At 44.5% G+C, this 21007-nt stretch overlaps 31 non-coding genes across 31 annotated transcripts; 24 read left to right on the top strand and 7 right to left on the bottom strand.

Annotated features, from left to right (window-relative positions):
* Positions 1 to 23: 23 nt before the first annotated feature.
* TRNAY-GUA (transfer RNA tyrosine (anticodon GUA)) lies at positions 24 to 109 on the top strand. Its single transcript is given in 2 exon segments — positions 24 to 60; positions 74 to 109. It is a non-coding gene; the product is annotated as a tRNA-Tyr (tRNA).
* A 129-nt stretch (positions 110 to 238) lies between these two features.
* On the top strand, positions 239 to 310 carry TRNAA-CGC (transfer RNA alanine (anticodon CGC)). Its single transcript has one exon. It is a non-coding gene; the product is annotated as a tRNA-Ala (tRNA).
* A 199-nt stretch (positions 311 to 509) lies between these two features.
* Positions 510 to 582, bottom strand: TRNAM-CAU (transfer RNA methionine (anticodon CAU)). Its single transcript has one exon. It is a non-coding gene; the product is annotated as a tRNA-Met (tRNA).
* Positions 583 to 1579: 997 nt separating this feature from the next.
* TRNAY-GUA (transfer RNA tyrosine (anticodon GUA)) lies at positions 1580 to 1665 on the top strand. Its single transcript is given in 2 exon segments — positions 1580 to 1616; positions 1630 to 1665. It is a non-coding gene; the product is annotated as a tRNA-Tyr (tRNA).
* A 129-nt stretch (positions 1666 to 1794) lies between these two features.
* On the top strand, positions 1795 to 1866 carry TRNAA-CGC (transfer RNA alanine (anticodon CGC)). The gene has a single exon. It is a non-coding gene; the product is annotated as a tRNA-Ala (tRNA).
* Positions 1867 to 2065: 199 nt separating this feature from the next.
* Positions 2066 to 2138, bottom strand: TRNAM-CAU (transfer RNA methionine (anticodon CAU)). The gene has a single exon. It is a non-coding gene; the product is annotated as a tRNA-Met (tRNA).
* Positions 2139 to 3135: 997 nt separating this feature from the next.
* Positions 3136 to 3221, top strand: TRNAY-GUA (transfer RNA tyrosine (anticodon GUA)). Its single transcript is given in 2 exon segments — positions 3136 to 3172; positions 3186 to 3221. It is a non-coding gene; the product is annotated as a tRNA-Tyr (tRNA).
* A 1468-nt stretch (positions 3222 to 4689) lies between these two features.
* On the top strand, positions 4690 to 4775 carry TRNAY-GUA (transfer RNA tyrosine (anticodon GUA)). Its single transcript is given in 2 exon segments — positions 4690 to 4726; positions 4740 to 4775. It is a non-coding gene; the product is annotated as a tRNA-Tyr (tRNA).
* Positions 4776 to 4904: 129 nt separating this feature from the next.
* TRNAA-CGC (transfer RNA alanine (anticodon CGC)) lies at positions 4905 to 4976 on the top strand. The gene has a single exon. It is a non-coding gene; the product is annotated as a tRNA-Ala (tRNA).
* Positions 4977 to 6245: 1269 nt separating this feature from the next.
* TRNAY-GUA (transfer RNA tyrosine (anticodon GUA)) lies at positions 6246 to 6331 on the top strand. The gene is given in 2 exon segments: positions 6246 to 6282; positions 6296 to 6331. It is a non-coding gene; the product is annotated as a tRNA-Tyr (tRNA).
* Positions 6332 to 6460: 129 nt separating this feature from the next.
* On the top strand, positions 6461 to 6532 carry TRNAA-CGC (transfer RNA alanine (anticodon CGC)). The gene has a single exon. It is a non-coding gene; the product is annotated as a tRNA-Ala (tRNA).
* A 1269-nt stretch (positions 6533 to 7801) lies between these two features.
* On the top strand, positions 7802 to 7887 carry TRNAY-GUA (transfer RNA tyrosine (anticodon GUA)). Its single transcript is given in 2 exon segments — positions 7802 to 7838; positions 7852 to 7887. It is a non-coding gene; the product is annotated as a tRNA-Tyr (tRNA).
* A 129-nt stretch (positions 7888 to 8016) lies between these two features.
* On the top strand, positions 8017 to 8088 carry TRNAA-CGC (transfer RNA alanine (anticodon CGC)). The gene has a single exon. It is a non-coding gene; the product is annotated as a tRNA-Ala (tRNA).
* A 1269-nt stretch (positions 8089 to 9357) lies between these two features.
* TRNAY-GUA (transfer RNA tyrosine (anticodon GUA)) lies at positions 9358 to 9443 on the top strand. Its single transcript is given in 2 exon segments — positions 9358 to 9394; positions 9408 to 9443. It is a non-coding gene; the product is annotated as a tRNA-Tyr (tRNA).
* A 1470-nt stretch (positions 9444 to 10913) lies between these two features.
* On the top strand, positions 10914 to 10999 carry TRNAY-GUA (transfer RNA tyrosine (anticodon GUA)). The gene is given in 2 exon segments: positions 10914 to 10950; positions 10964 to 10999. It is a non-coding gene; the product is annotated as a tRNA-Tyr (tRNA).
* Positions 11000 to 11128: 129 nt separating this feature from the next.
* On the top strand, positions 11129 to 11200 carry TRNAA-CGC (transfer RNA alanine (anticodon CGC)). The gene has a single exon. It is a non-coding gene; the product is annotated as a tRNA-Ala (tRNA).
* A 199-nt stretch (positions 11201 to 11399) lies between these two features.
* Positions 11400 to 11472, bottom strand: TRNAM-CAU (transfer RNA methionine (anticodon CAU)). Its single transcript has one exon. It is a non-coding gene; the product is annotated as a tRNA-Met (tRNA).
* A 997-nt stretch (positions 11473 to 12469) lies between these two features.
* Positions 12470 to 12555, top strand: TRNAY-GUA (transfer RNA tyrosine (anticodon GUA)). The gene is given in 2 exon segments: positions 12470 to 12506; positions 12520 to 12555. It is a non-coding gene; the product is annotated as a tRNA-Tyr (tRNA).
* Positions 12556 to 12684: 129 nt separating this feature from the next.
* On the top strand, positions 12685 to 12756 carry TRNAA-CGC (transfer RNA alanine (anticodon CGC)). The gene has a single exon. It is a non-coding gene; the product is annotated as a tRNA-Ala (tRNA).
* A 199-nt stretch (positions 12757 to 12955) lies between these two features.
* Positions 12956 to 13028, bottom strand: TRNAM-CAU (transfer RNA methionine (anticodon CAU)). Its single transcript has one exon. It is a non-coding gene; the product is annotated as a tRNA-Met (tRNA).
* A 997-nt stretch (positions 13029 to 14025) lies between these two features.
* Positions 14026 to 14111, top strand: TRNAY-GUA (transfer RNA tyrosine (anticodon GUA)). The gene is given in 2 exon segments: positions 14026 to 14062; positions 14076 to 14111. It is a non-coding gene; the product is annotated as a tRNA-Tyr (tRNA).
* A 129-nt stretch (positions 14112 to 14240) lies between these two features.
* On the top strand, positions 14241 to 14312 carry TRNAA-CGC (transfer RNA alanine (anticodon CGC)). The gene has a single exon. It is a non-coding gene; the product is annotated as a tRNA-Ala (tRNA).
* A 199-nt stretch (positions 14313 to 14511) lies between these two features.
* Positions 14512 to 14584, bottom strand: TRNAM-CAU (transfer RNA methionine (anticodon CAU)). Its single transcript has one exon. It is a non-coding gene; the product is annotated as a tRNA-Met (tRNA).
* Positions 14585 to 15581: 997 nt separating this feature from the next.
* On the top strand, positions 15582 to 15667 carry TRNAY-GUA (transfer RNA tyrosine (anticodon GUA)). Its single transcript is given in 2 exon segments — positions 15582 to 15618; positions 15632 to 15667. It is a non-coding gene; the product is annotated as a tRNA-Tyr (tRNA).
* A 129-nt stretch (positions 15668 to 15796) lies between these two features.
* On the top strand, positions 15797 to 15868 carry TRNAA-CGC (transfer RNA alanine (anticodon CGC)). The gene has a single exon. It is a non-coding gene; the product is annotated as a tRNA-Ala (tRNA).
* A 1269-nt stretch (positions 15869 to 17137) lies between these two features.
* Positions 17138 to 17223, top strand: TRNAY-GUA (transfer RNA tyrosine (anticodon GUA)). The gene is given in 2 exon segments: positions 17138 to 17174; positions 17188 to 17223. It is a non-coding gene; the product is annotated as a tRNA-Tyr (tRNA).
* A 400-nt stretch (positions 17224 to 17623) lies between these two features.
* On the bottom strand, positions 17624 to 17696 carry TRNAM-CAU (transfer RNA methionine (anticodon CAU)). Its single transcript has one exon. It is a non-coding gene; the product is annotated as a tRNA-Met (tRNA).
* Positions 17697 to 18693: 997 nt separating this feature from the next.
* TRNAY-GUA (transfer RNA tyrosine (anticodon GUA)) lies at positions 18694 to 18779 on the top strand. The gene is given in 2 exon segments: positions 18694 to 18730; positions 18744 to 18779. It is a non-coding gene; the product is annotated as a tRNA-Tyr (tRNA).
* A 129-nt stretch (positions 18780 to 18908) lies between these two features.
* On the top strand, positions 18909 to 18980 carry TRNAA-CGC (transfer RNA alanine (anticodon CGC)). Its single transcript has one exon. It is a non-coding gene; the product is annotated as a tRNA-Ala (tRNA).
* Positions 18981 to 20249: 1269 nt separating this feature from the next.
* On the top strand, positions 20250 to 20335 carry TRNAY-GUA (transfer RNA tyrosine (anticodon GUA)). Its single transcript is given in 2 exon segments — positions 20250 to 20286; positions 20300 to 20335. It is a non-coding gene; the product is annotated as a tRNA-Tyr (tRNA).
* Positions 20336 to 20735: 400 nt separating this feature from the next.
* Positions 20736 to 20808, bottom strand: TRNAM-CAU (transfer RNA methionine (anticodon CAU)). Its single transcript has one exon. It is a non-coding gene; the product is annotated as a tRNA-Met (tRNA).
* Between the last annotated feature and the right edge of the window lie 199 nt (positions 20809 to 21007).

Raw genomic sequence — 21007 nt, 5'->3', positions numbered from 1 at the left:
CGCTGAAAGATACTTCAGCCACTCCTTCGATAGCTCAGTTGGTAGAGCGGAGGACTGTAGCATAAAGTCAGACATCCTTAGGTCGCTGGTTCAAATCCGGCTCGAAGGATTTTTTGCTTCGATTTCCATATATTTCACTTTTATTCAAACAATACCTTCCATTGATTATGATCGAGACTTTGCAGTCCCTGGGTTTCAGGGATTCCTTGCATCCATCAAACAGCTCGAGTGCAAAAGTGGGGATGTAGCTCAGTGGTAGAGCGCATGCTTCGCATGTATGAGGTCCCGGGTTCAATCCCCGGCATCTCCAGGAGCCTCTGTTCCTTATCTTGGCTTTTTTCCAGAAGGCTAGCCTGCCATCATGCAGAAAGAAGAAGTTTGTCATGCAGTTGGGGTGAGAGCCCCACTTAAATAGTCAGACATTTGCTTTGGAAAAATCTTTGAACTAGGCATAGTTTGCGCATTTCAAGAAAATCGGAGAATTTTGCATTCCAAAAGAAGGAAATAAATGCCCTCTCTGAGGATCGAACTCAGGACCTTCAGATTATGAGACTGACGCGCTGCCTACTGCGCTAAGAAGGCTGTATATAGGCATCTGTACATAAGACCATGAAGATCATCCAGGTACAAGGCTGAAGGATTTTCCTGACTGACATTGTATACTGCAGAGTCAAATGGGGTGATGTGGCCGTCGGTTCAATGCAGGGTTTCCAATCATACAGTCAAACCTTGCAGAAGTGGGGATGTAGCTCAGTGGTAGAGCGCATGCTTTGCATGTATGAGGCCCCGGGTTCAATCCCCGGCATCTCCAGACTTTTGCCATGCTTACCTTGGATTTTGGGCCGAAAGCTAGGCTGGCATCATGATGAAGGAAGAGATATGTCCTCCAACCGGGATGAGGACCCCGCTTAATCTGTCAGACGTTTGCCTTGAAAAATCCCATGAAATGGGGCTATCTCATTTTTGATGATTATAGATCAAAAGAATCCTACTTGTTGAAGACATCAAAGTGATGATTCATCTTGACAACCATAATGCTTTGATGATAGAAATCTGTCGCATCTCTCTTGATCATTGGTAAGGGTTCTTCTTCTAAACCAGAGACTCTTTACAGTAGCTTTTAGAAAAACGGAATATTTTGTTTATCTCAATCACCTTCAATCTACAGATTTTTCCGTTCTCTTTCCTTTTGAAAATGCATCCAAAATGCACTTTCTTGATGCTGGGTGCGTAGTAATGACTCCCATAACTTTCTGTCATTTCTTTCATGGTTCCGCGCAGCCATCCATTTGCCACCAATGCTGCCCAAGGTCTTTGTATCAAAGTTCCTTTCCTTTCTGTAAAATTGAAATTTGGAGCACCCCTGCTTATCCCCAAGCCAAGACAGAACATGAACTTTGGTCTGAAATCCTCCTTTGGGGTGATAAGACGTACCTTACAGTGTGCTCTAAGAACTGGTGACTTTGAGAGGGAGCTGCAGGTAATGTTCATGATTTTCATCGATCTGCTCCTGATCCCCACCCCCACAACCTTTCTTGAGCGAGAGATAATTACAGCGCTGAAAGATACTTCAGCCACTCCTTCGATAGCTCAGTTGGTAGAGCGGAGGACTGTAGCATAAAGTCAGACATCCTTAGGTCGCTGGTTCAAATCCGGCTCGAAGGATTTTTTGCTTCGATTTCCATATATTTCACTTTTATTCAAACAATACCTTCCATTGATTATGATCGAGACTTTGCAGTCCCTGGGTTTCAGGGATTCCTTGCATCCATCAAACAGCTCGAGTGCAAAAGTGGGGATGTAGCTCAGTGGTAGAGCGCATGCTTCGCATGTATGAGGTCCCGGGTTCAATCCCCGGCATCTCCAGGAGCCTCTGTTCCTTATCTTGGCTTTTTTCCAGAAGGCTAGCCTGCCATCATGCAGAAAGAAGAAGTTTGTCATGCAGTTGGGGTGAGAGCCCCACTTAAATAGTCAGACATTTGCTTTGGAAAAATCTTTGAACTAGGCATAGTTTGCGCATTTCAAGAAAATCGGAGAATTTTGCATTCCAAAAGAAGGAAATAAATGCCCTCTCTGAGGATCGAACTCAGGACCTTCAGATTATGAGACTGACGCGCTGCCTACTGCGCTAAGAAGGCTGTATATAGGCATCTGTACATAAGACCATGAAGATCATCCAGGTACAAGGCTGAAGGATTTTCCTGACTGACATTGTATACTGCAGAGTCAAATGGGGTGATGTGGCCGTCGGTTCAATGCAGGGTTTCCAATCATACAGTCAAACCTTGCAGAAGTGGGGATGTAGCTCAGTGGTAGAGCGCATGCTTTGCATGTATGAGGCCCCGGGTTCAATCCCCGGCATCTCCAGACTTTTGCCATGCTTACCTTGGATTTTGGGCCGAAAGCTAGGCTGGCATCATGATGAAGGAAGAGATATGTCCTCCAACCGGGATGAGGACCCCGCTTAATCTGTCAGACGTTTGCCTTGAAAAATCCCATGAAATGGGGCTATCTCATTTTTGATGATTATAGATCAAAAGAATCCTACTTGTTGAAGACATCAAAGTGATGATTCATCTTGACAACCATAATGCTTTGATGATAGAAATCTGTCGCATCTCTCTTGATCATTGGTAAGGGTTCTTCTTCTAAACCAGAGACTCTTTACAGTAGCTTTTAGAAAAACGGAATATTTTGTTTATCTCAATCACCTTCAATCTACAGATTTTTCCGTTCTCTTTCCTTTTGAAAATGCATCCAAAATGCACTTTCTTGATGCTGGGTGCGTAGTAATGACTCCCATAACTTTCTGTCATTTCTTTCATGGTTCCGCGCAGCCATCCATTTGCCACCAATGCTGCCCAAGGTCTTTGTATCAAAGTTCCTTTCCTTTCTGTAAAATTGAAATTTGGAGCACCCCTGCTTATCCCCAAGCCAAGACAGAACATGAACTTTGGTCTGAAATCCTCCTTTGGGGTGATAAGATGTACCTTACAGTGTGCTCTAAGAACTGGTGACTTTGAGAGGGAGCTGCAGGTAATGTTCATGATTTTCATCGATCTGCTCCTGATCCCCACCCCCACAACCTTTCTTGAGCGAGAGATAATTACAGCGCTGAAAGATACTTCAGCCACTCCTTCGATAGCTCAGTTGGTAGAGCGGAGGACTGTAGCATAAAGTCAGACATCCTTAGGTCGCTGGTTCAAATCCGGCTCGAAGGATTTTTTGCTTCGATTTCCATATATTTCACTTTTATTCAAACAATACCTTCCATTGATTATGATCGAGACTTTGCAGTCCCTGGGTTTCAGGGACCTTGCATCCATCAAACAGCTTGAGGGCAAAAGTGGGGATGTAGCTCAGTGCTAGAGCGCATGCTTCGCATGTATGAGGTCCCGGGTTCAATCCCCGGCATCTCCAGGAGCCTCTGTTCCTTATCTTGGCTTTTTTCCAGAAGGCTAGCCTGCCATCATGCAGAAAGAAGAAGTTTGTCATGCAGTTGGGGTGAGAGCCCCACTTAAATAGTCAGACATTTGCTTTGGAAAAATCTTTGAACTAGGCATAGTTTGCGCATTTCAAGAAAATCGGAGAATTTTGCATTCCAAAAGAAGGAAATAAATGCCCTCTCTGAGGATCGAACTCAGGACCTTCAGATTATGAGACTGACGCGCTGCCTACTGCGCTAAGAAGACTGTATATAGGCATCTGTACATAAGACCATGAAGATCATCCAGGTACAAGGCTGAAGGATTTTCCTGACTGACATTGTATACTGCAGAGTCGAATGGGGTGATGTGGCCGTCGGTTCAATGCAGGGTTTCCAATCATACAGTCAAACCTTGCAGAAGTGGGGATGTAGCTCAGTGGTAGAGCGCATGCTTTGCATGTATGAGGCCCCGGGTTCAATCCCCGGCATCTCCAGACTTTTGCCATTCTTACCTTGGATTTTGGGCCGAAAGCTAGGCTGGCATCATGATGAAGGAAGAGATATGTCCTCCAACCGGGATGAGGACCCCGCTTAATCTGTCAGACGTTTGCCTTGAAAAATCCCATGAAATGGGGCTATCTCATTTTTGATGATTATAGATCAAAAGAATCCTACTTGTTGAAGACATCAAAGTGATGATTCATCTTGACAACCATAATGCTTTGATGATAGAAATCTGTCGCATCTCTCTTGATCATTGGTAAGGGTTCTTCTTCTAAACCAGAGACTCTTTACAGTAGCTTTTAGAAAAACGGAATATTTTGTTTATCTCAATCACCTTCAATCTACAGATTTTTCCGTTCTCTTTCCTTTTGAAAATGCATCCAAAATGCACGTTCTTGATGCTGGGTGCGTAGTAATGACTCCCATAACTTTCTGTCATTTCTTTCATGGTTCCGCGCAGCCCTCCATTTGCCACCAATGCTGCCCAAGGTCTTTGTATCAAAGTTCCTTTCCTTTCTGTAAAATTGAAATTTGGAGCACCCCTGCTTATCCCCAAGCCAAGACAGAACATGAACTTTGGTCTGAAATCCTCCTTTGGGGTGATAAGACGTACCTTACAGTGTGCTCTAAGAACTGGTGACTTTGAGAGGGAGCTGCTGGTAATGTTCATGATTTTCATCGATCTGCTCCTGATCCCCACCCCCACAACCTTTCTTGAGCGAGAGATAATTACAGCGCTGAAAGATACTTCAGCCACTCCTTCGATAGCTCAGTTGGTAGAGCGGAGGACTGTAGCATAAAGTCAGACATCCTTAGGTCGCTGGTTCAAATCCGGCTCGAAGGATTTTTTGCTTCGATTTCCATATATTTCACTTTTATTCAAACAATACCTTCCATTGATTATGATCGAGACTTTGCAGTCCCTGGGTTTCAGGGATTCCTTGCATCCATCAAACAGCTCGAGGGCAAAAGTGGGGATGTAGCTCAGTGGTAGAGCGCATGCTTCGCATGTATGAGGTCCCGGGTTCAATCCCCGGCATCTCCAGGAGCCTCTGTTCCTTATCTTGGCTTTTTTCCAGAAGGCTAGCCTGCCATCATGCAGAAAGAAGAAGTTTGTCATGCAGTTGGGGTGAGAGCCCCACTTAAATAGTCAGACATTTGCTTTGGAAAAATCTTTGAACTAGGCATAGTTTGCGCATTTCAAGAAAATCGGAGAATTTTGCATTCCAAAAGAAGGAAATAAATGCCCTCTCTGAGGATCGAACTCAGGACCTTCAGATTATGAGACTGACGCGCTGCCTACTGCGCTAAGAAGACTGTATATAGGCATCTGTACATAAGACCATGAAGATCATCCAGGTACAAGGCTGAAGGATTTTCCTGACTGACATTGTATACTGCAGAGTCGAATGGGGTGATGTGGCAGTCGGTTCAATGCAGGGTTTCCAATCATACAGTCAAACCTTGCAGAAGTGGGGATGTAGCTCAGTGGTAGAGCGCATGCTTTGCATGTATGAGGCCCCGGGTTCAATCCCCGGCATCTCCAGACTTTTGCCATGCTTACCTTGGATTTTGGGCCGAAAGCTAGGCTGGCATCATGATGAAGGAAGAGATATGTCCTCCAACCGGGATGAGGACCCCGCTTAATCTGTCAGACGTTTGCCTTGAAAAATCCCATGAAATGGGGCTATCTCATTTTTGATGATTATAGATCAAAAGAATCCTACTTGTTGAAGACATCAAAGTGATGATTCATCTTGACAACCATAATGCTTTGATGATAGAAATCTGTCGCATCTCTCTTGATCATTGGTAAGGGTTCTTCTTCTAAACCAGAGACTCTTTACAGTAGCTTTTAGAAAAACGGAATATTTTGTTTATCTCAATCACCTTCAATCTACAGATTTTTCCGTTCTCTTTCCTTTTGAAAATGCATCCAAAATGCACGTTCTTGATGCTGGGTGCGTAGTAATGACTCCCATAACTTTCTGTCATTTCTTTCATGGTTCCGCGCAGCCCTCCATTTGCCACCAATGCTGCCCAAGGTCTTTGTATCAAAGTTCCTTTCCTTTCTGTAAAATTGAAATTTGGAGCACCCCTGCTTATCCCCAAGCCAAGACAGAACATGAACTTTGGTCTGAAATCCTCCTTTGGGGTGATAAGACGTACCTTACAGTGTGCTCTAAGAACTGGTGACTTTGAGAGGGAGCTGCTGGTAATGTTCATGATTTTCATCGATCTGCTCCTGATCCCCACCCCCACAACCTTTCTTGAGCGAGAGATAATTACAGCGCTGAAAGATACTTCAGCCACTCCTTCGATAGCTCAGTTGGTAGAGCGGAGGACTGTAGCATAAAGTCAGACATCCTTAGGTCGCTGGTTCAAATCCGGCTCGAAGGATTTTTTGCTTCGATTTCCATATATTTCACTTTTATTCAAACAATACCTTCCATTGATTATGATCGAGACTTTGCAGTCCCTGGGTTTCAGGGATTCCTTGCATCCATCAAACAGCTCGAGGGCAAAAGTGGGGATGTAGCTCAGTGGTAGAGCGCATGCTTCGCATGTATGAGGTCCCGGGTTCAATCCCCGGCATCTCCAGGAGCCTCTGTTCCTTATCTTGGCTTTTTTCCAGAAGGCTAGCCTGCCATCATGCAGAAAGAAGAAGTTTGTCATGCAGTTGGGGTGAGAGCCCCACTTAAATAGTCAGACATTTGCTTTGGAAAAATCTTTGAACTAGGCATAGTTTGCGCATTTCAAGAAAATCGGAGAATTTTGCATTCCAAAAGAAGGAAATAAATGCCCTCTCTGAGGATCGAACTCAGGACCTTCAGATTATGAGACTGACGCGCTGCCTACTGCGCTAAGAAGACTGTATATAGGCATCTGTACATAAGACCATGAAGATCATCCAGGTACAAGGCTGAAGGATTTTCCTGACTGACATTGTATACTGCAGAGTCGAATGGGGTGATGTGGCAGTCGGTTCAATGCAGGGTTTCCAATCATACAGTCAAACCTTGCAGAAGTGGGGATGTAGCTCAGTGGTAGAGCGCATGCTTTGCATGTATGAGGCCCCGGGTTCAATCCCCGGCATCTCCAGACTTTTGCCATGCTTACCTTGGATTTTGGGCCGAAAGCTAGGCTGGCATCATGATGAAGGAAGAGATATGTCCTCCAACCGGGATGAGGACCCCGCTTAATCTGTCAGACGTTTGCCTTGAAAAATCCCATGAAATGGGGCTATCTCATTTTTGATGATTATAGATCAAAAGAATCCTACTTGTTGAAGACATCAAAGTGATGATTCATCTTGACAACCATAATGCTTTGATGATAGAAATCTGTCGCATCTCTCTTGATCATTGGTAAGGGTTCTTCTTCTAAACCAGAGACTCTTTACAGTAGCTTTTAGAAAAACGGAATATTTTGTTTATCTCAATCACCTTCAATCTACAGATTTTTCCGTTCTCTTTCCTTTTGAAAATGCATCCAAAATGCACGTTCTTGATGCTGGGTGCGTAGTAATGACTCCCATAACTTTCTGTCATTTCTTTCATGGTTCCGCGCAGCCATCCATTTGCCACCAATGCTGCCCAAGGTCTTTGTATCAAAGTTCCTTTCCTTTCTGTAAAATTGAAATTTGGAGCACCCCTGCTTATCCCCAAGCCAAGACAGAACATGAACTTTGGTCTGAAATCCTCCTTTGGGGTGATAAGACGTACCTTACAGTGTGCTCTAAGAACTGGTGACTTTGAGAGGGAGCTGCAGGTAATGTTCATGATTTTCATCGATCTGCTCCTGATCCCCACCCCCACAACCTTTCTTGAGCGAGAGATAATTACAGCGCTGAAAGATACTTCAGCCACTCCTTCGATAGCTCAGTTGGTAGAGCGGAGGACTGTAGCATAAAGTCAGACATCCTTAGGTCGCTGGTTCAAATCCGGCTCGAAGGATTTTTTGCTTCGATTTCCATATATTTCACTTTTATTCAAACAATACCTTCCATTGATTATGATCGAGACTTTGCAGTCCCTGGGTTTCAGGGATTCCTTGCATCCATCAAACAGCTCGAGGGCAAAAGTGGGGATGTAGCTCAGTGGTAGAGCGCATGCTTCGCATGTATGAGGTCCCGGGTTCAATCCCCGGCATCTCCAGGAGCCTCTGTTCCTTATCTTGGCTTTTTTCCAGAAGGCTAGCCTGCCATCATGCAGAAAGAAGAAGTTTGTCATGCAGTTGGGGTGAGAGCCCCACTTAAATAGTCAGACATTTGCTTTGGAAAAATCTTTGAACTAGGCATAGTTTGCGCATTTCAAGAAAATCGGAGAATTTTGCATTCCAAAAGAAGGAAATAAATGCCCTCTCTGAGGATCGAACTCAGGACCTTCAGATTATGAGACTGACGCGCTGCCTACTGCGCTAAGAAGACTGTATATAGGCATCTGTACATAAGACCATGAAGATCATCCAGGTACAAGGCTGAAGGATTTTCCTGACTGACATTGTATACTGCAGAGTCGAATGGGGTGATGTGGCCGTCGGTTCAATGCAGGGTTTCCAATCATACAGTCAAACCTTGCAGAAGTGGGGATGTAGCTCAGTGGTAGAGCGCATGCTTTGCATGTATGAGGCCCCGGGTTCAATCCCCGGCATCTCCAGACTTTTGCCATGCTTACCTTGGATTTTGGGCCGAAAGCTAGGCTGGCATCATGATGAAGGAAGAGATATGTCCTCCAACCGGGATGAGGACCCCGCTTAATCTGTCAGACGTTTGCCTTGAAAAATCCCATGAAATGGGGCTATCTCATTTTTGATGATTATAGATCAAAAGAATCCTACTTGTTGAAGACATCAAAGTGATGATTCATCTTGACAACCATAATGCTTTGATGATAGAAATCTGTCGCATCTCTCTTGATCATTGGTAAGGGTTCTTCTTCTAAACCAGAGACTCTTTACAGTAGCTTTTAGAAAAACGGAATATTTTGTTTATCTCAATCACCTTCAATCTACAGATTTTTCCGTTCTCTTTCCTTTTGAAAATGCATCCAAAATGCACGTTCTTGATGCTGGGTGCGTAGTAATGACTCCCATAACTTTCTGTCATTTCTTTCATGGTTCCGCGCAGCCATCCATTTGCCACCAATGCTGCCCAAGGTCTTTGTATCAAAGTTCCTTTCCTTTCTGTAAAATTGAAATTTGGAGCACCCCTGCTTATCCCCAAGCCAAGACAGAACATGAACTTTGGTCTGAAATCCTCCTTTGGGGTGATAAGACGTACCTTACAGTGTGCTCTAAGAACTGGTGACTTTGAGAGGGAGCTGCAGGTAATGTTCATGATTTTCATCGATCTGCTCCTGATCCCCACCCCCACAACCTTTCTTGAGCGAGAGATAATTACAGCGCTGAAAGATACTTCAGCCACTCCTTCGATAGCTCAGTTGGTAGAGCGGAGGACTGTAGCATAAAGTCAGACATCCTTAGGTCGCTGGTTCAAATCCGGCTCGAAGGATTTTTTGCTTCGATTTCCATATCTTTCACTTTTATTCAAACAATACCTTCCATTGATTATGATCGAGACTTTGCAGTCCCTGGGTTTCAGGGATTCCTTGCATCCATCAAACAGCTCGAGGGCAAAAGTGGGGATGTAGCTCAGTGGTAGAGCGCATGCTTTGCATGTATGAGGTCCCGGGTTCAATCCCCGGCATCTCCAGGAGCCTCTGTTCCTTATCTTGGCTTTTTTCCAGAAGGCTAGCCTGCCATCATGCAGAAAGAAGAAGTTTGTCATGCAGTTGGGGTGAGAGCCCCACTTAAATAGTCAGACATTTGCTTTGGAAAAATCTTTGAACTAGGCATAGTTTGCGCATTTCAAGAAAATCGGAGAATTTTGCATTCCAAAAGAAGGAAATAAATGCCCTCTCTGAGGATCGAACTCAGGACCTTCAGATTATGAGACTGACGCGCTGCCTACTGCGCTAAGAAGACTGTATATAGGCATCTGTACATAAGACCATGAAGATCATCCAGGTACAAGGCTGAAGGATTTTCCTGACTGACATTGTATACTGCAGAGTCGAATGGGGTGATGTGGCCGTCGGTTCAATGCAGGGTTTCCAATCATACAGTCAAACCTTGCAGAAGTGGGGATGTAGCTCAGTGGTAGAGCGCATGCTTTGCATGTATGAGGCCCCGGGTTCAATCCCCGGCATCTCCAGACTTTTGCCATGCTTACCTTGGATTTTGGGCCGAAAGCTAGGCTGGCATCATGATGAAGGAAGAGATATGTCCTCCAACCGGGATGAGGACCCCGCTTAATCTGTCAGACGTTTGCCTTGAAAAATCCCATGAAATGGGGCTATCTCATTTTTGATGATTATAGATCAAAAGAATCCTACTTGTTGAAGACATCAAAGTGATGATTCATCTTGACAACCATAATGCTTTGATGATAGAAATCTGTCGCATCTCTCTTGATCATTGGTAAGGGTTCTTCTTCTAAACCAGAGACTCTTTACAGTAGCTTTTAGAAAAACGGAATATTTTGTTTATCTCAATCACCTTCAATCTACAGATTTTTCCGTTCTCTTTCCTTTTGAAAATGCATCCAAAATGCACGTTCTTGATGCTGGGTGCGTAGTAATGACTCCCATAACTTTCTGTCATTTCTTTCATGGTTCCGCGCAGCCATCCATTTGCCACCAATGCTGCCCAAGGTCTTTGTATCAAAGTTCCTTTCCTTTCTGTAAAATTGAAATTTGGAGCACCCCTGCTTATCCCCAAGCCAAGACAGAACATGAACTTTGGTCTGAAATCCTCCTTTGGGGTGATAAGACGTACCTTACAGTGTGCTCTAAGAACTGGTGACTTTGAGAGGGAGCTGCAGGTAATGTTCATGATTTTCATCGATCTGCTCCTGATCCCCACCCCCACAACCTTTCTTGAGCGAGAGATAATTACAGCGCTGAAAGATACTTCAGCCACTCCTTCGATAGCTCAGTTGGTAGAGCGGAGGACTGTAGCATAAAGTCAGACATCCTTAGGTCGCTGGTTCAAATCCGGCTCGAAGGATTTTTTGCTTCGATTTCCATATATTTCACTTTTATTCAAACAATACCTTCCATTGATTATGATCGAGACTTTGCAGTCCCTGGGTTTCAGGGATTCCTTGCATCCATCAAACAGCTCGAGTGCAAAAGTGGGGATGTAGCTCAGTGGTAGAGCGCATGCTTCGCATGTATGAGGTCCCGGGTTCAATCCCCGGCATCTCCAGGAGCCTCTGTTCCTTATCTTGGCTTTTTTCCAGAAGGCTAGCCTGCCATCATGCAGAAAGAAGAAGTTTGTCATGCAGTTGGGGTGAGAGCCCCACTTAAATAGTCAGACATTTGCTTTGGAAAAATCTTTGAACTAGGCATAGTTTGCGCATTTCAAGAAAATCGGAGAATTTTGCATTCCAAAAGAAGGAAATAAATGCCCTCTCTGAGGATCGAACTCAGGACCTTCAGATTATGAGACTGACGCGCTGCCTACTGCGCTAAGAAGGCTGTATATAGGCATCTGTACATAAGACCATGAAGATCATCCAGGTACAAGGCTGAAGGATTTTCCTGACTGACATTGTATACTGCAGAGTCGAATGGGGTGATGTGGCCGTCGGTTCAATGCAGGGTTTCCAATCATACAGTCAAACCTTGCAGAAGTGGGGATGTAGCTCAGTGGTAGAGCGCATGCTTTGCATGTATGAGGCCCCGGGTTCAATCCCCGGCATCTCCAGACTTTTGCCATGCTTACCTTGGATTTTGGGCCGAAAGCTAGGCTGGCATCATGATGAAGGAAGAGATATGTCCTCCAACCGGGATGAGGACCCCGCTTAATCTGTCAGACGTTTGCCTTGAAAAATCCCATGAAATGGGGCTATCTCATTTTTGATGATTATAGATCAAAAGAATCCTACTTGTTGAAGACATCAAAGTGATGATTCATCTTGACAACCATAATGCTTTGATGATAGAAATCTGTCGCATCTCTCTTGATCATTGGTAAGGGTTCTTCTTCTAAACCAGAGACTCTTTACAGTAGCTTTTAGAAAAACGGAATATTTTGTTTATCTCAATCACCTTCAATCTACAGATTTTTCCGTTCTCTTTCCTTTTGAAAATGCATCCAAAATGCACGTTCTTGATGCTGGGTGCGTAGTAATGACTCCCATAACTTTCTGTCATTTCTTTCATGGTTCCGCGCAGCCATCCATTTGCCACCAATGCTGCCCAAGGTCTTTGTATCAAAGTTCCTTTCCTTTCTGTAAAATTGAAATTTGGAGCACCCCTGCTTATCCCCAAGCCAAGACAGAACATGAACTTTGGTCTGAAATCCTCCTTTGGGGTGATAAGACGTACCTTACAGTGTGCTCTAAGAACTGGTGACTTTGAGAGGGAGCTGCAGGTAATGTTCATGATTTTCATCGATCTGCTCCTGATCCCCACCCCCACAACCTTTCTTGAGCGAGAGATAATTACAGCGCTGAAAGATACTTCAGCCACTCCTTCGATAGCTCAGTTGGTAGAGCGGAGGACTGTAGCATAAAGTCAGACATCCTTAGGTCGCTGGTTCAAATCCGGCTCGAAGGATTTTTTGCTTCGATTTCCATATATTTCACTTTTATTCAAACAATACCTTCCATTGATTATGATCGAGACTTTGCAGTCCCTGGGTTTCAGGGATTCCTTGCATCCATCAAACAGCTCGAGTGCAAAAGTGGGGATGTAGCTCAGTGGTAGAGCGCATGCTTCGCATGTATGAGGTCCCGGGTTCAATCCCCGGCATCTCCAGGAGCCTCTGTTCCTTATCTTGGCTTTTTTCCAGAAGGCTAGCCTGCCATCATGCAGAAAGAAGAAGTTTGTCATGCAGTTGGGGTGAGAGCCCCACTTAAATAGTCAGACATTTGCTTTGGAAAAATCTTTGAACTAGGCATAGTTTGCGCATTTCAAGAAAATCGGAGAATTTTGCATTCCAAAAGAAGGAAATAAATGCCCTCTCTGAGGATCGAACTCAGGACCTTCAGATTATGAGACTGACGCGCTGCCTACTGCGCTAAGAAGGCTGTATATAGGCATCTGTACATAAGACCATGAAGATCATCCAGGTACAAGGCTGAAGGATTTTCCTGACTGACATTGTATACTGCAGAGTCAAATGGGGTGATGTGGCCGTCGGTTCAATGCAGGGTTTCCAATCATACAGTCAAACCTTGCAGAAGTGGGGATGTAGCTCAGTGGTAGAGCGCATGCTTTGCATGTATGAGGCCCCGGGTTCAATCCCCGGCATCTCCAGACTTTTGCCATGCTTACCTTGGATTTTGGGCCGAAAGCTAGGCTGGCATCATGATGAAGGAAGAGATATGTCCTCCAACCGGGATGAGGACCCCGCTTAATCTGTCAGACGTTTGCCTTGAAAAATCCCATGAAATGGGGCTATCTCATTTTTGATGATTATAGATCAAAAGAATCCTACTTGTTGAAGACATCAAAGTGATGATTCATCTTGACAACCATAATGCTTTGATGATAGAAATCTGTCGCATCTCTCTTGATCATTGGTAAGGGTTCTTCTTCTAAACCAGAGACTCTTTACAGTAGCTTTTAGAAAAACGGAATATTTTGTTTATCTCAATCACCTTCAATCTACAGATTTTTCCGTTCTCTTTCCTTTTGAAAATGCATCCAAAATGCACGTTCTTGATGCTGGGTGCGTAGTAATGACTCCCATAACTTTCTGTCATTTCTTTCATGGTTCCGCGCAGCCATCCATTTGCCACCAATGCTGCCCAAGGTCTTTGTATCAAAGTTCCTTTCCTTTCTGTAAAATTGAAATTTGGAGCACCCCTGCTTATCCCCAAGCCAAGACAGAACATGAACTTTGGTCTGAAATCCTCCTTTGGGGTGATAAGACGTACCTTACAGTGTGCTCTAAGAACTGGTGACTTTGAGAGGGAGCTGCAGGTAATGTTCATGATTTTCATCGATCTGCTCCTGATCCCCACCCCCACAACCTTTCTTGAGCGAGAGATAATTACAGCGCTGAAAGATACTTCAGCCACTCCTTCGATAGCTCAGTTGGTAGAGCGGAGGACTGTAGCATAAAGTCAGACATCCTTAGGTCGCTGGTTCAAATCCGGCTCGAAGGATTTTTTGCTTCGATTTCCATATATTTCACTTTTATTCAAACAATACCTTCCATTGATTATGATCGAGACTTTGCAGTCCCTGGGTTTCAGGGATTCCTTGCATCCATCAAACAGCTCGAGTGCAAAAGTGGGGATGTAGCTCAGTGGTAGAGCGCATGCTTCGCATGTATGAGGTCCCGGGTTCAATCCCCGGCATCTCCAGGAGCCTCTGTTCCTTATCTTGGCTTTTTTCCAGAAGGCTAGCCTGCCATCATGCAGAAAGAAGAAGTTTGTCATGCAGTTGGGGTGAGAGCCCCACTTAAATAGTCAGACATTTGCTTTGGAAAAATCTTTGAACTAGGCATAGTTTGCGCATTTCAAGAAAATCTGAGAATTTTGCATTCCAAAAGAAGGAAATAAATGCCCTCTCTGAGGATCGAACTCAGGACCTTCAGATTATGAGACTGACGCGCTGCCTACTGCGCTAAGAAGGCTGTATATAGGCATCTGTACATAAGACCATGAAGATCATCCAGGTACAAGGCTGAAGGATTTTCCTGACTGACATTGTATACTGCAGAGTCAAATGGGGTGATGTGGCCGTCGGTTCAATGCAGGGTTTCCAATCATACAGTCAAACCTTGCAGAAGTGGGGATGTAGCTCAGTGGTAGAGCGCATGCTTTGCATGTATGAGGCCCCGGGTTCAATCCCCGGCATCTCCAGACTTTTGCCATGCTTACCTTGGATTTTGGGCCGAAAGCTAGGCTGGCATCATGATGAAGGAAGAGATATGTCCTCCAACCGGGATGAGGACCCCGCTTAATCTGTCAGACGTTTGCCTTGAAAAATCCCATGAAATGGGGCTATCTCATTTTTGATTATTATAGATCAAAAGAATCCTACTTGTTGAAGACATCAAAGTGATGATTCATCTTGACAACCATAATGCTTTGATGATAGAAATCTGTCGCATCTCTCTTGATCATTGGTAAGGGTTCTTCTTCTAAACCAGAGACTCTTTACAGTAGCTTTTAGAAAAACGGAATATTTTGTTTATCTCAATCACCTTCAATCTACAGATTTTTCCGTTCTCTTTCCTTTTGAAAATGCATCCAAAATGCACTTTCTTGATGCTGGGTGCGTAGTAATGACTCCCATAACTTTCTGTCATTTCTTTCATGGTTCCGCGCAGCCATCCATTTGCCACCAATGCTGCCCAAGGTCTTTGTATCAAAGTTCCTTTCCTTTCTGTAAAATTGAAATTTGGAGCACCCCTGCTTATCCCCAAGCCAAGACAGAACATGAACTTTGGTCTGAAATCCTCCTTTGGGGTGATAAGATGTACCTTACAGTGTGCTCTAAGAACTGGTGACTTTGAGAGGGAGCTGCAGGTAATGTTCATGATTTTCATCGATCCGCTCCTGATCCCCACCCCCACAACCTTTCTTGAGCGAGAGATAATTACAGCGCTGAAAGATACTTCAGCCACTCCTTCGATAGCTCAGTTGGTAGAGCGGAGGACTGTAGCATAAAGTCAGACATCCTTAGGTCGCTGGTTCAAATCCGGCTCGAAGGATTTTTTGCTTCGATTTCCATATATTTCACTTTTATTCAAACAATACCTTCCATTGATTATGATCGAGACTTTGCAGTCCCTGGGTTTCAGGGATTCCTTGCATCCATCAAACAGCTCGAGGGCAAAAGTGGGGATGTAGCTCAGTGGTAGAGCGCATGCTTCGCATGTATGAGGTCCCGGGTTCAATCCCCGGCATCTCCAGGAGCCTCTGTTCCTTATCTTGGCTTTTTTCCAGAAGGCTAGCCTGCCATCATGCAGAAAGAAGAAGTTTGTCATGCAGTTGGGGTGAGAGCCCCACTTAAATAGTCAGACATTTGCTTTGGAAAAATCTTTGAACTAGGCATAGTTTGCGCATTTCAAGAAAATCGGAGAATTTTGCATTCCAAAAGAAGGAAATAAATGCCCTCTCTGAGGATCGAACTCAGGACCTTCAGATTATGAGACTGACGCGCTGCCTACTGCGCTAAGAAGACTGTATATAGGCATCTGTACATAAGACCATGAAGATCATCCAGGTACAAGGCTGAAGGATTTTCCTGACTGACATTGTATACTGCAGAGTCGAATGGGGTGATGTGGCCGTCGGTTCAATGCAGGGTTTCCAATCATACAGTCAAACCTTGCAGAAGTGGGGATGTAGCTCAGTGGTAGAGCGCATGCTTTGCATGTATGAGGCCCCGGGTTCAATCCCCGGCATCTCCAGACTTTTGCCATTCTTACCTTGGATTTTGGGCCGAAAGCTAGGCTGGCATCATGATGAAGGAAGAGATATGTCCTCCAACCGGGATGAGGACCCCGCTTAATCTGTCAGACGTTTGCCTTGAAAAATCCCATGAAATGGGGCTATCTCATTTTTGATGATTATAGATCAAAAGAATCCTACTTGTTGAAGACATCAAAGTGATGATTCATCTTGACAACCATAATGCTTTGATGATAGAAATCTGTCGCATCTCTCTTGATCATTGGTAAGGGTTCTTCTTCTAAACCAGAGACTCTTTACAGTAGCTTTTAGAAAAACGGAATATTTTGTTTATCTCAATCACCTTCAATCTACAGATTTTTCCGTTCTCTTTCCTTTTGAAAATGCATCCAAAATGCACGTTCTTGATGCTGGGTGCGTAGTAATGACTCCCATAACTTTCTGTCATTTCTTTCATGGTTCCGCGCAGCCCTCCATTTGCCACCAATGCTGCCCAAGGTCTTTGTATCAAAGTTCCTTTCCTTTCTGTAAAATTGAAATTTGGAGCACCCCTGCTTATCCCCAAGCCAAGACAGAACATGAACTTTGGTCTGAAATCCTCCTTTGGGGTGATAAGACGTACCTTACAGTGTGCTCTAAGAACTGGTGACTTTGAGAGGGAGCTGCAGGTAATGTTCATGATTTTCATCGATCTGCTCCTGATCCCCACCCCCACAACCTTTCTTGAGCGAGAGATAATTACAGCGCTGAAAGATACTTCAGCCACTCCTTCGATAGCTCAGTTGGTAGAGCGGAGGACTGTAGCATAAAGTCAGACATCCTTAGGTCGCTGGTTCAAATCCGGCTCGAAGGATTTTTTGCTTCGATTTCCATATCTTTCACTTTTATTCAAACAATACCTTCCATTGATTATGATCGAGACTTTGCAGTCCCTGGGTTTCAGGGATTCCTTGCATCCATCAAACAGCTCGAGTGCAAAAGTGGGGATGTAGCTCAGTGGTAGAGCGCATGCTTTGCATGTATGAGGTCCCGGGTTCAATCCCCGGCATCTCCAGGAGCCTCTGTTCCTTATCTTGGCTTTTTTCCAGAAGGCTAGCCTGCCATCATGCAGAAAGAAGAAGTTTGTCATGCAGTTGGGGTGAGAGCCCCACTTAAATAGTCAGACATTTGCTTTGGAAAAATCTTTGAACTAGGCATAGTTTGCGCATTTCAAGAAAATCGGAGAATTTTGCATTCCAAAAGAAGGAAATAAATGCCCTCTCTGAGGATCGAACTCAGGACCTTCAGATTATGAGACTGACGCGCTGCCTACTGCGCTAAGAAGGCTGTATATAGGCATCTGTACATAAGACCATGAAGATCATCCAGGTACAAGGCTGAAGGATTTTCCTGACTGACATTGTATACTGCAGAGTCAAATGGGGTGATGTGGCCGTCGGTTCAATGCAGGGTTTCCAATCATACAGTCAAACCTTGCAGAAGTGGGGATGTAGCTCAGTGGTAGAGCGCATGCTTTGCATGTATGAGGCCCCGGGTTCAATCCCCGGCATCTCCAGACTTTTGCCATGCTTACCTTGGATTTTGGGCCGAAAGCTAGGCTGGCATCATGATGAAGGAAGAGATATGTCCTCCAACCGGGATGAGGACCCCGCTTAATCTGTCAGACGTTTGCCTTGAAAAATCCCATGAAATGGGGCTATCTCATTTTTGATGATTATAGATCAAAAGAATCCTACTTGTTGAAGACATCAAAGTGATGATTCATCTTGACAACCATAATGCTTTGATGATAGAAATCTGTCGCATCTCTCTTGATCATTGGTAAGGGTTCTTCTTCTAAACCAGAGACTCTTTACAGTAGCTTTTAGAAAAACGGAATATTTTGTTTATCTCAATCACCTTCAATCTACAGATTTTTCCGTTCTCTTTCCTTTTGAAAATGCATCCAAAATGCACTTTCTTGATGCTGGGTGCGTAGTAATGACTCCCATAACTTTCTGTCATTTCTTTCATGGTTCCGCGCAGCCATCCATTTGCCACCAATGCTGCCCAAGGTCTTTGTATCAAAGTTCCTTTCCTTTCTGTAAAATTGAAATTTGGAGCACCCCTGCTTATCCCCAAGCCAAGACAGAACATGAACTTTGGTCTGAAATCCTCCTTTGGGGTGATAAGATGTACCTTACAGTGTGCTCTAAGAACTGGTGACTTTGAGAGGGAGCTGCAGGTAATGTTCATGATTTTCATCGATCTGCTCCTGATCCCCACCCCCACAACCTTTCTTGAGCGAGAGATAATTACAGCGCTGAAAGATACTTCAGCCACTCCTTCGATAGCTCAGTTGGTAGAGCGGAGGACTGTAGCATAAAGTCAGACATCCTTAGGTCGCTGGTTCAAATCCGGCTCGAAGGATTTTTTGCTTCGATTTCCATATATTTCACTTTTATTCAAACAATACCTTCCATTGATTATGATCGAGACTTTGCAGTCCCTGGGTTTCAGGGATTCCTTGCATCCATCAAACAGCTCGAGGGCAAAAGTGGGGATGTAGCTCAGTGGTAGAGCGCATGCTTCGCATGTATGAGGTCCCGGGTTCAATCCCCGGCATCTCCAGGAGCCTCTGTTCCTTATCTTGGCTTTTTTCCAGAAGGCTAGCCTGCCATCATGCAGAAAGAAGAAGTTTGTCATGCAGTTGGGGTGAGAGCCCCACTTAAATAGTCAGACATTTGCTTTGGAAAAATCTTTGAACTAGGCATAGTTTGCGCATTTCAAGAAAATCGGAGAATTTTGCATTCCAAAAGAAGGAAATAAATGCCCTCTCTGAGGATCGAACTCAGGACCTTCAGATTATGAGACTGACGCGCTGCCTACTGCGCTAAGAAGACTGTATATAGGCATCTGTACATAAGACCATGAAGATCATCCAGGTACAAGGCTGAAGGATTTTCCTGACTGACATTGTATACTGCAGAGTCGAATGGGGTGATGTGGCCGTCGGTTCAATGCAGGGTTTCCAATCATACAGTCAAACCTTGCAGAAGTGGGGATGTAGCTCAGTGGTAGAGCGCATGCTTTGCATGTATGAGGCCCCGGGTTCAATCCCCGGCATCTCCAGACTTTTGCCATTCTTACCTTGGATTTTGGGCCGAAAGCTAGGCTGGCATCATGATGAAGGAAGAGATATGTCCTCCAACCGGGATGAGGACCCCGCTTAATCTGTCAGACGTTTGCCTTGAAAAATCCCATGAAATGGGGCTATCTCATTTTTGATGATTATAGATCAAAAGAATCCTACTTGTTGAAGACATCAAAGTGATGATTCATCTTGACAACCATAATGCTTTGATGATAGAAATCTGTCGCATCTCTCTTGATCATTGGTAAGGGTTCTTCTTCTAAACCAGAGACTCTTTACAGTAGCTTTTAGAAAAACGGAATATTTTGTTTATCTCAATCACCTTCAATCTACAGATTTTTCCGTTCTCTTTCCTTTTGAAAATGCATCCAAAATGCACGTTCTTGATGCTGGGTGCGTAGTAATGACTCCCATAACTTTCTGTCATTTCTTTCATGGTTCCGCGCAGCCCTCCATTTGCCACCAATGCTGCCCAAGGTCTTTGTATCAAAGTTCCTTTCCTTTCTGTAAAATTGAAATTTGGAGCACCCCTGCTTATCCCCAAGCCAAGACAGAACATGAACTTTGGTCTGAAATCCTCCTTTGGGGTGATAAGACGTACCTTACAGTGTGCTCTAAGAACTGGTGACTTTGAGAGGGAGCTGCAGGTAATGTTCATGATTTTCATCGATCTGCTCCTGATCCCCACCCCCACAACCTTTCTTGAGCGAGAGATAATTACAGCGCTGAAAGATACTTCAGCCACTCCTTCGATAGCTCAGTTGGTAGAGCGGAGGACTGTAGCATAAAGTCAGACATCCTTAGGTCGCTGGTTCAAATCCGGCTCGAAGGATTTTTTGCTTCGATTTCCATATCTTTCACTTTTATTCAAACAATACCTTCCATTGATTATGATCGAGACTTTGCAGTCCCTGGGTTTCAGGGATTCCTTGCATCCATCAAACAGCTCGAGTGCAAAAGTGGGGATGTAGCTCAGTGGTAGAGCGCATGCTTTGCATGTATGAGGTCCCTGGTTCAATCCCCGGCATCTCCAGGAGCCTCTGTTCCTTATCTTGGCTTTTTTCCAGAAGGCTAGCCTGCCATCATGCAGAAAGAAGAAGTTTGTCATGCAGTTGGGGTGAGAGCCCCACTTAAATAGTCAGACATTTGCTTTGGAAAAATCTTTGAACTAGGCATAGTTTGCGCATTTCAAGAAAATCGGAGAATTTTGCATTCCAAAAGAAGGAAATAAATGCCCTCTCTGAGGATCGAACTCAGGACCTTCAGATTATGAGACTGACGCGCTGCCTACTGCGCTAAGAAGGCTGTATATAGGCATCTGTACATAAGACCATGAAGATCATCCAGGTACAAGGCTGAAGGATTTTCCTGACTGACATTGTATACTGCAGAGTCGAATGGGGTGATGTGGCCGTCGGTTCAATGCAGGGTTTCCAATCATACAGTCAAACCTTGCAGAAGTGGGGATGTAGCTCAGTGGTAGAGCGCATGCTTTGCATGTATG

The sequence above is a fragment of the Triturus cristatus genome, chromosome 4_1, assembly GCF_964204655.1.
Source record: "Triturus cristatus chromosome 4_1, aTriCri1.1, whole genome shotgun sequence".
NCBI lineage: Eukaryota > Metazoa > Chordata > Amphibia > Caudata > Salamandridae > Triturus > Triturus cristatus.
Note: the sequence above shows the minus strand (reverse complement) of the source record. Positions and strands in the feature narration are given on the sequence as shown.